Source organism: Penaeus vannamei, chromosome 37 (assembly GCF_042767895.1).
Source record: "Penaeus vannamei isolate JL-2024 chromosome 37, ASM4276789v1, whole genome shotgun sequence".
Taxonomy (NCBI): Eukaryota; Metazoa; Arthropoda; class Malacostraca; order Decapoda; family Penaeidae; genus Penaeus; species Penaeus vannamei.
Window position 1 is genome coordinate 6,241,736 of NC_091585.1, and position 7,500 is coordinate 6,249,235.

Sequence of the window (7,500 nt, forward strand, 5' to 3'; positions counted from 1 at the left end):
TCCCCCTCCCCACTTCCGGGGGCCGTGTGTGCCTCAACCACCCGATCGGCATGGGGGGGGGGGGGTCCGGAGGGGTATCCTCTCAAAATGTTTTGTTCGTTGACTCATAATCGCATTCTTTTTTGCTTTTCCTTCCATTCTCTCTTTCGGCGACAGGAGCTTCTCGTGCAGGAAGGGATTTTGCAACCAAAGGAGCACATATATAGATGCATGCATACACCCACACCTACATACATATATACATACAGTACATACAGATAGATAGATGTATCACCACCACCATGAAAGCCATCACCATCAATATCTCTACCACCACCATCTTCCCAGCCACCGCGATCACCACCACACCAATGCGCCGATCCCGAGCGCCGAAAAGCCTGACCCAAGAGAGAGAGAGAAGAGAGACAGAGAGCGAGTCTGAGGAACAAGGGTTGCCTTCCCGCGTCTCCACTGCTAGGGACCCGCGACCAGCGCTCGAAGCCACACACAGTTGACCCAGCACACTTGACCGGGGCCCACGGCCCTGACCACACCTCTCCTTGGGGGCGCTCCCCCACGCGCGCCCGCTCGGCGCCCCTCTTGGGCATCCTTGCTTACAACAACCCGCGCCACGCTACCTTCCAGCCACCTCCTATCAATAAACAGCTGAACCAGAATTGCGTCTCCATCACCCACCAAATCAGGGCAACACAAAAACCCTGACAACTGGTGGCAAGTGGCAGGATGACAAGAACAACAAGCCTCCGAAAAACTGTAAGTACACCATTGGCAATTTCCTTTTCTTTCCCCTTTCTTCGCCTATGTGTGCATGCTGTTTTTATACAAGTGCAGTGATTTTTTTCAAATATCTACTGTTCGTGCAAAATGCATTTTCTTTTCTTCTTTCTGTTATCTACCATGTTTTTTTTCTCGTCATGGTAGATCGTCGCTTTTTTTAAGGGAATCAATCCCCATTTTTATCACTTGCGAGAGTGCATTTTCTTTCTTTGGCGTGTTTTTTTTCTAAATCTCATGCTAGCCTAGTTAGCATAAATCGTTAATAATACTTAAATCTTTCATTTATGTGGGTGAACTAGGCCGTGCATTTTTCTTTAAATTAACCATACTAAGCCACGTGGCAAGAGTTACAAGTATTGCCATATATTTGGTATATTTTCTTATTCTTATTATCTTCCAGTGTATAAACCGACGCTATATCGACGTTAATTTCGCATATTACTACGTGCACTTATTTAGGCTCGGTTTAAATATGCATTTGTGGGATATTTTGGAATATTTAAATAATTTAGTTAAATTATGAACAAACTTTCTCTTTCCCGACGCTTCCCACCTATACCCGTTCCTTACACTCCCGCTATTACTATCACTACCATCCTAAACCCCCATCCGTTAATCCCCCCTTCCTCTCTACCTATTTTCAATATTTCTAGTCCGCTAGTGTTAAATTATTTTTTGCAGTGATAACGTTTTATATTTTTTCTTTTCGTATCTATATTTATACAAAAACAGTGTGCCTTGCTCATTTGTATGTTTATATGAATAACTTTAGTAGTATTTTTTTTATGTATAAAGTGTTATATTCGTTTTATAGTGCGAATGACCTCACTCATGGTTGTTCAGGTGAAATCAAGTCAGGTCCTATAACATTGTGATTTTATCATTATCCCGTTATCAACGTATTTACGACAGAGTGATGAATTTACTTCCGGTTTGCATGAATATATCGGGAACTATAATAACACTAGCATAATTCAACGAATTGTTTTTACGTTATTATTATAGTATATTTGTGCATATTCCGAAGTATATTTCGATAATTATTCCCCTTCTTTATAGATATATTTTTTCTTTAATTATTCATGTTCATTTATCTGTAATTTGATTATTGTGTACTTGTTTTTCACAATATTATTTAGTCTCGTATATACTAGCTCTTGCTATTTTAACGTATATTTGGTTAATGACCTCACTTGACCTTACTCAGGTAAAATACCCCTCCCCACCATCTGACTTCACCCAACTTAAATTACATTCAAGCTATTTGTATTTATATCTTATTAAGCTATCTCCGTGTTAGAGATTTATTATATTATACAGCTACTACGATTTCATATTGTTCCTGATTTTCGTTTATCTTAATCACGAACCTCACCTCATCATTATTACATGGTCCTTGGTGACGACCCACAGCTGGGTATGGACATGTAATTAGGTTAAGATAATTAATGTTAAGTTGTTCTGTACGTGCAAAGATGCACACATCGCAAGAGGCGATCTACGCGCCGCGCATTCTTATAGCTATACGTGAGATTATCGCTGGTATTCCCCAAGATGGGCACCCAATTGCGTTCTGCATATGAGCTGGATGATGTGTCCCTTCTACGGTTGGGTCATCACGTCATCACCTTCCTCATGGAATTTATTTTAAGTATCATTTACAACCACGAGGGTTGTCTTTCGGGTTAGTTGTCTCGGAGAAGCTGACCCAAACCAGTCACCGTTTCATTCATTTTACGTACTAATTAAAGTACCATTTTTGTGATTTCGCATAGTAGTTGATTAATATTGAAATTAACGTAAGTTCTTTGTTATTAGTGTGAATGTTTTTTTTCGTGCAGTCAGATCGGTGACTATTTTCATTAAGCGCAATCCACATTGCCACCCCAGCCTACATACCTAACCCCAACCCCCATCCTCACCCATACCTCTTTTACACCCCACCCCACCCCATCCTTCCCTCAGCCTCCCGCCCACCCACTCCTCCTCCCCTTCGCTTATTTCTTCCAACTTCCACGCCATCCTATTCCTTTCTTACCCACTCTCGCCCTTACTTTAACACATTACTAATGACTCTAAAAACTAAAATATATCTATCAACATTCTATTTTCTTCTCGTGTGCTATACTCTGACTACTCATTTCATAACTCCCACCCATTAAATTAATCAACTCGTCTACGCACTCACGCAGCCACATGCGCACATCGTCCCGCAGAAACCCGTTAATTGCACAAGAATTGCATGCGTACTGTCTCCGGATGATAATCGACTTGCGCCGTGTATTCTTATCTTGCATTACGTTTTTCCGTGCAAATGTTGTCTTGAGGAAGTATATTTTGATGTAATGAGTCGCTCCCGAAGTATGAGGACTGCATTACCTGTTTTCATTATTGCTTGGCCTCAAATTGTTGTTGGTGACGTGTGATAGACTAGACAACTTCGTTGAATTGATACATTTACTATTAGTCAGACGTATACCGTATGCACTATTGCACTGCACACCTCTGAACTCTGCATTGTTGCATTTTTTTCTTTTTTCCAAGGAAGTTCGTCGTTCAAGACAAGTCCTTGCGGACTGCGACACCTTTTGCTTCCTTTGTAGTTTTGCACAATGCTTATCTCGTAGATTTTAATTTCCTGCTATCTGAGACAATTGCAACTCAAGCAAGTCTTCGCGGACTATTGTAATTGTCTCCCTAGGCATGTTCCTCTGTCTATCTTTGGACAGTGAATTATTGAAAAAATATAATAAAAATTGAAAATTCATGAAAATATTTGTAATAACAATCTTTGCAATCTGATATATCTTGATTATATTATCTTGATTACGGCCCCTGCTATAACACAACCCCCCCCCCCTGTTTGCCCTCCTGTCTCTCGCCCTGTCTCTGCCTCTGGTGTGCTTTTTTCAGAGACCGCTTCATCCCGTCGGGGGCGACGGTTAGTAGCGTATGCCGAGCGATCTGAGGAACAAGGGTTGCCTTCCCGCGTCTCCACTGCTAGGGACCCGCGACCAGCGCTCGAAGCCACACACAGTTGACCCAGCACACTTGACCGGGGCCCACGGCCCTGACCACACCTCTCCTTGGGGGCGCTCCCCCACGCGCGCCCGCTCGGCGCCCCTCTTGAGCATCCTTGCCCACAACAACCCGCGCCACGCTACCTTCCAGCAACCTCCTATCAATAAACAGCTGAACCAGAATTGTGTCTCCATCACCCACCAAATCAGGGCAACACAAAACCCCTGACAGCGAGTGGGAGAGGGAGAGGGAGGGAGAGAGTGACAGAGCGAGAGAGGAGAGGGTGAAAGAGAGAGAGGAGAGAGTGACAGAGCGAGAGAGGAGAGGGTGAAAGAGAGAGAGGAGAGAGTGAGAGAATGAGAGAGAGGAGAGAATGAGAGAGAGAGAGAGGAGAGAGTGTGTGTGTGAAAGAGAGAGAGAGAGAGAGAGAGAGAGAAAGAGAGAAAGAACGATAGAGAGAGAAAGAGAGAGAGAGAGAGAGAGAGAGAGAGAGAGAGAGGGCATATTATTGCATGGTATACTCGAGCGCAAGTCCAAGACGGCAAACAACAAAATGCGACAGGCAAACAAAGGCCCAGATTCTCTCTATATGTACTTCTTGGTGCGGCCTGAAGTGCAAAGAGGAGAGAGGGAGAGGGGTAGTGGGGGAGGATGAGAGAGAGAGCCGGAGGAGGAGAGAGAGAGAGAAAGAGAGAGAGAGAGAGAGAGGGGGGGGAAGAGAGAGAGAGAGAGAAAGAAAGAAAGAAAGAAAGAGAGAGAGAGAGAGAGCGATTTGATTTGATAAGATTTATTTACAGAAGTGTGCATGCCCTACAAAAAGCCAGGGTAAGATGCTACAGCATGTATCCAAACTGGCTATACTTACATTTATGTAAAGGGCTGTTAATCAAACGTTAATTTTACATGCCTGAAAGGCCTATATTATTCACATATGATCTAGTTGGTGAAATCGAAGACAAGATAGGATGCAATGTTTGAGCAACAAAATAAGTAATGTGTAAGATTATGCGACTTGGGCGCCTTGCACATTTTGCAGTGGAGATACGTAACTGGCTTTGCCTCCAAAACTGTATCCTGTACATAATGCATAGTGTATTGATATCCTATGCGTAGCCTGGTTAGCGTAACCTGCTGTTTCCGAGACAGGTTTGTCAGCATCACGTGTCCCTACAATGCTTTCATGATGCCAGACTGTACCATGTCCACTTTTCTTGTTTCTCGGTGGTCCATACCTGGCCCTCATAATCTCGAGGACAGCTGATACCACGTTTTTTCCTCTGAATGACAGATAACGGCATTGCATAATATGATTCATAGGAAAGTGCTAGTTTAGCTAACTTAACTACCTTGTCACAGGTTGATGGTCCTATACGAGAAGATATCCAATGTAATGACACTTGTATACCCTGCTCGGATAGGCTAAACATTTGGTGAAGGGTACTGATAGTTACCATGCTTTCTCGGCTAAATGTTTTCAGTCTATAGAGTGCACCCTGGCTCTCAGAGAAGACAGCTAGGTGTCGCTGATGTACAATACCTTTTTTGATGGCATGGTGCATTGCTACTGACTCGGCATCAGATGTGCTTGTCCAGTTGGAAATTCGCACACTTTCTTGAAGAGTAATGTCAGGAATTAGTACACCAATCCCTGCTGCTCCTTGAAGATCAGTAGAAGCATCACAGTAGATTGCAAGTGGGGGGGGGGGTACCATGAGCGGGATGGAGAATTTTATCTACATATTTCAAATAATGGTCTTTTAACTCTGCTATTTATGTTAGGGATTTTGGCCCTGTTAATTTATCAATATGAACATTAATATGTGATTATGCCATGGTGAAGTAAGTATCGCTTCTGGGATGTTGAGAAAATCATTGTTCCACACACTGAAGCTGAGAATAGTCTGGGCAGTTTTGGCCTTCCATTCTAAGTTAGACTTCATGAGATTGGAGTATCGAGGCCGCCGGACATGCATAATTCTAAAGTTAATCTCATTAGACAATGCAAGGGAAATTTGTGGTTTGGACTCAATCAGCAAAAGTCTGATGAGTATGGTGTTGACTTGAGTAATACGACTGTGAATTGACGGGAGGTCAAGCTCATGGCAAGAACTTTAGCAGTCATTGGGCAACCAAGAATTACATGGCCTTGTTCTGTAAGACTTCAAGGGGTCTGAGAGCATTTTGAGGCAACATACTAAGAACCGGGCTCGCAAAGTTTATCATGGACCTAACAAGAGAAATGTACATCAACCTCAGGACTTTTAGGGAGGCGCCTATGTATCTGTTGCTTATGTATTGTAAAGGTCTTAAGCGCCCCAGGCGACATTCCCTGATGTGCTGAACAATTCCCCGAGTGAAGCGGGAATTGCGTGGCATGAGGTGGGGAGCCATCTTCATAACACCAAGATACTTATAGGTGTCAGTTTTTGCAATACCCTGCCCACCTAATCTTGGAATGTGTGACAGTTTATGAGATTTGGAAATATACTTAGTCTTGATAGGGTTGATTATGAGTCCAAGGGAAATGCACTTTTTATTGAATCTCTGAAGAACATACTCCCCCTATCAAAGACATGAATGAGAATGTCATCAGGTCTCCTAACCCACTATTAAGCTTGCAAAGAGAGTGCATAAGGATGTTAAATAGTGGAGGGGATCCGGAGGAGGAGGGGGAGGGAGAGAGCCGGAGGGGGAGGGCGAGAGAGACGGAGGGGGAGGGAGAGAGAGACGGAGGGGGAGGGAGAGAGAGAGACGGAGGGAGAGAGAGACGGAGGGGGAGAGGGGGAGAGGGGGAGAGGGAGAGAGGGAGAGAGGGAGAGAGGGAGAGAGGGAGAGAGGGAGAGAGAGAGAGAGAGAGAGAGAGAGAGAGAGAGAGAGAGAGAGAGAGAGAGAGAGAGAGAGAGAGAGAGAGAGAGAGAGAGAGAGAGAGAAGAGAGGGAGGAAGAGAAAAGAGTATACACATACACATTTCAAATAAAAAATAGTTCCCAGCGATGCTCCTTTCAATCACAAGAGAGATCACAACACTACTACAGTTACTACTACAACTTACATTACAAATACACCTATTACTTATATCTAAAATAAGGTTGTTATTGTTCGTAGCGGTGGTGATAACAACGATAAAACACTAACAATAATAATTATTATAACTATAAAATGATAAAACACAAATAATAATAATAATAATAATAATCACTATAAAATTTCAACCAGTAATAACGCCGGCGATTACAACTACAAAAATAACATTATCATTAATACTAATATCAACCAAGATCAAACCGTCGACTAAAAGGAAAGGGCTCTTGCGCCAACCAGCTGGCCAGACCAAGCAGCAGTCCTTCGCAGCCATCTGCCACTCGAGGCCACCATCTGCCCATTCGGCTTTTCCGCTGCAACCCGCCACCTGCCCCCCCCCCTCCTGCCGCTGTCATGTACTCGGCGAAGCATCCGTCAACAGGACCCGGACGCCAATGAACGATAAACCATCTGCTAGGAATCACCCGCTGTCAATCGCCTGCTCATCCCTTATGAAAACCACCTGTCAGAGCTCAGCCATCATCCACCTGGGCCATCTGCAACTCCCTTACCTCTTCTCCCCCCCCCCCCCTTCCTCTCTCTTACTCCCTCGTCCCTCCCCTCATCCTGGAGGCTTTATCACGTAAATATTTAACCACTGCTAGGCTTTTACCTCGCATG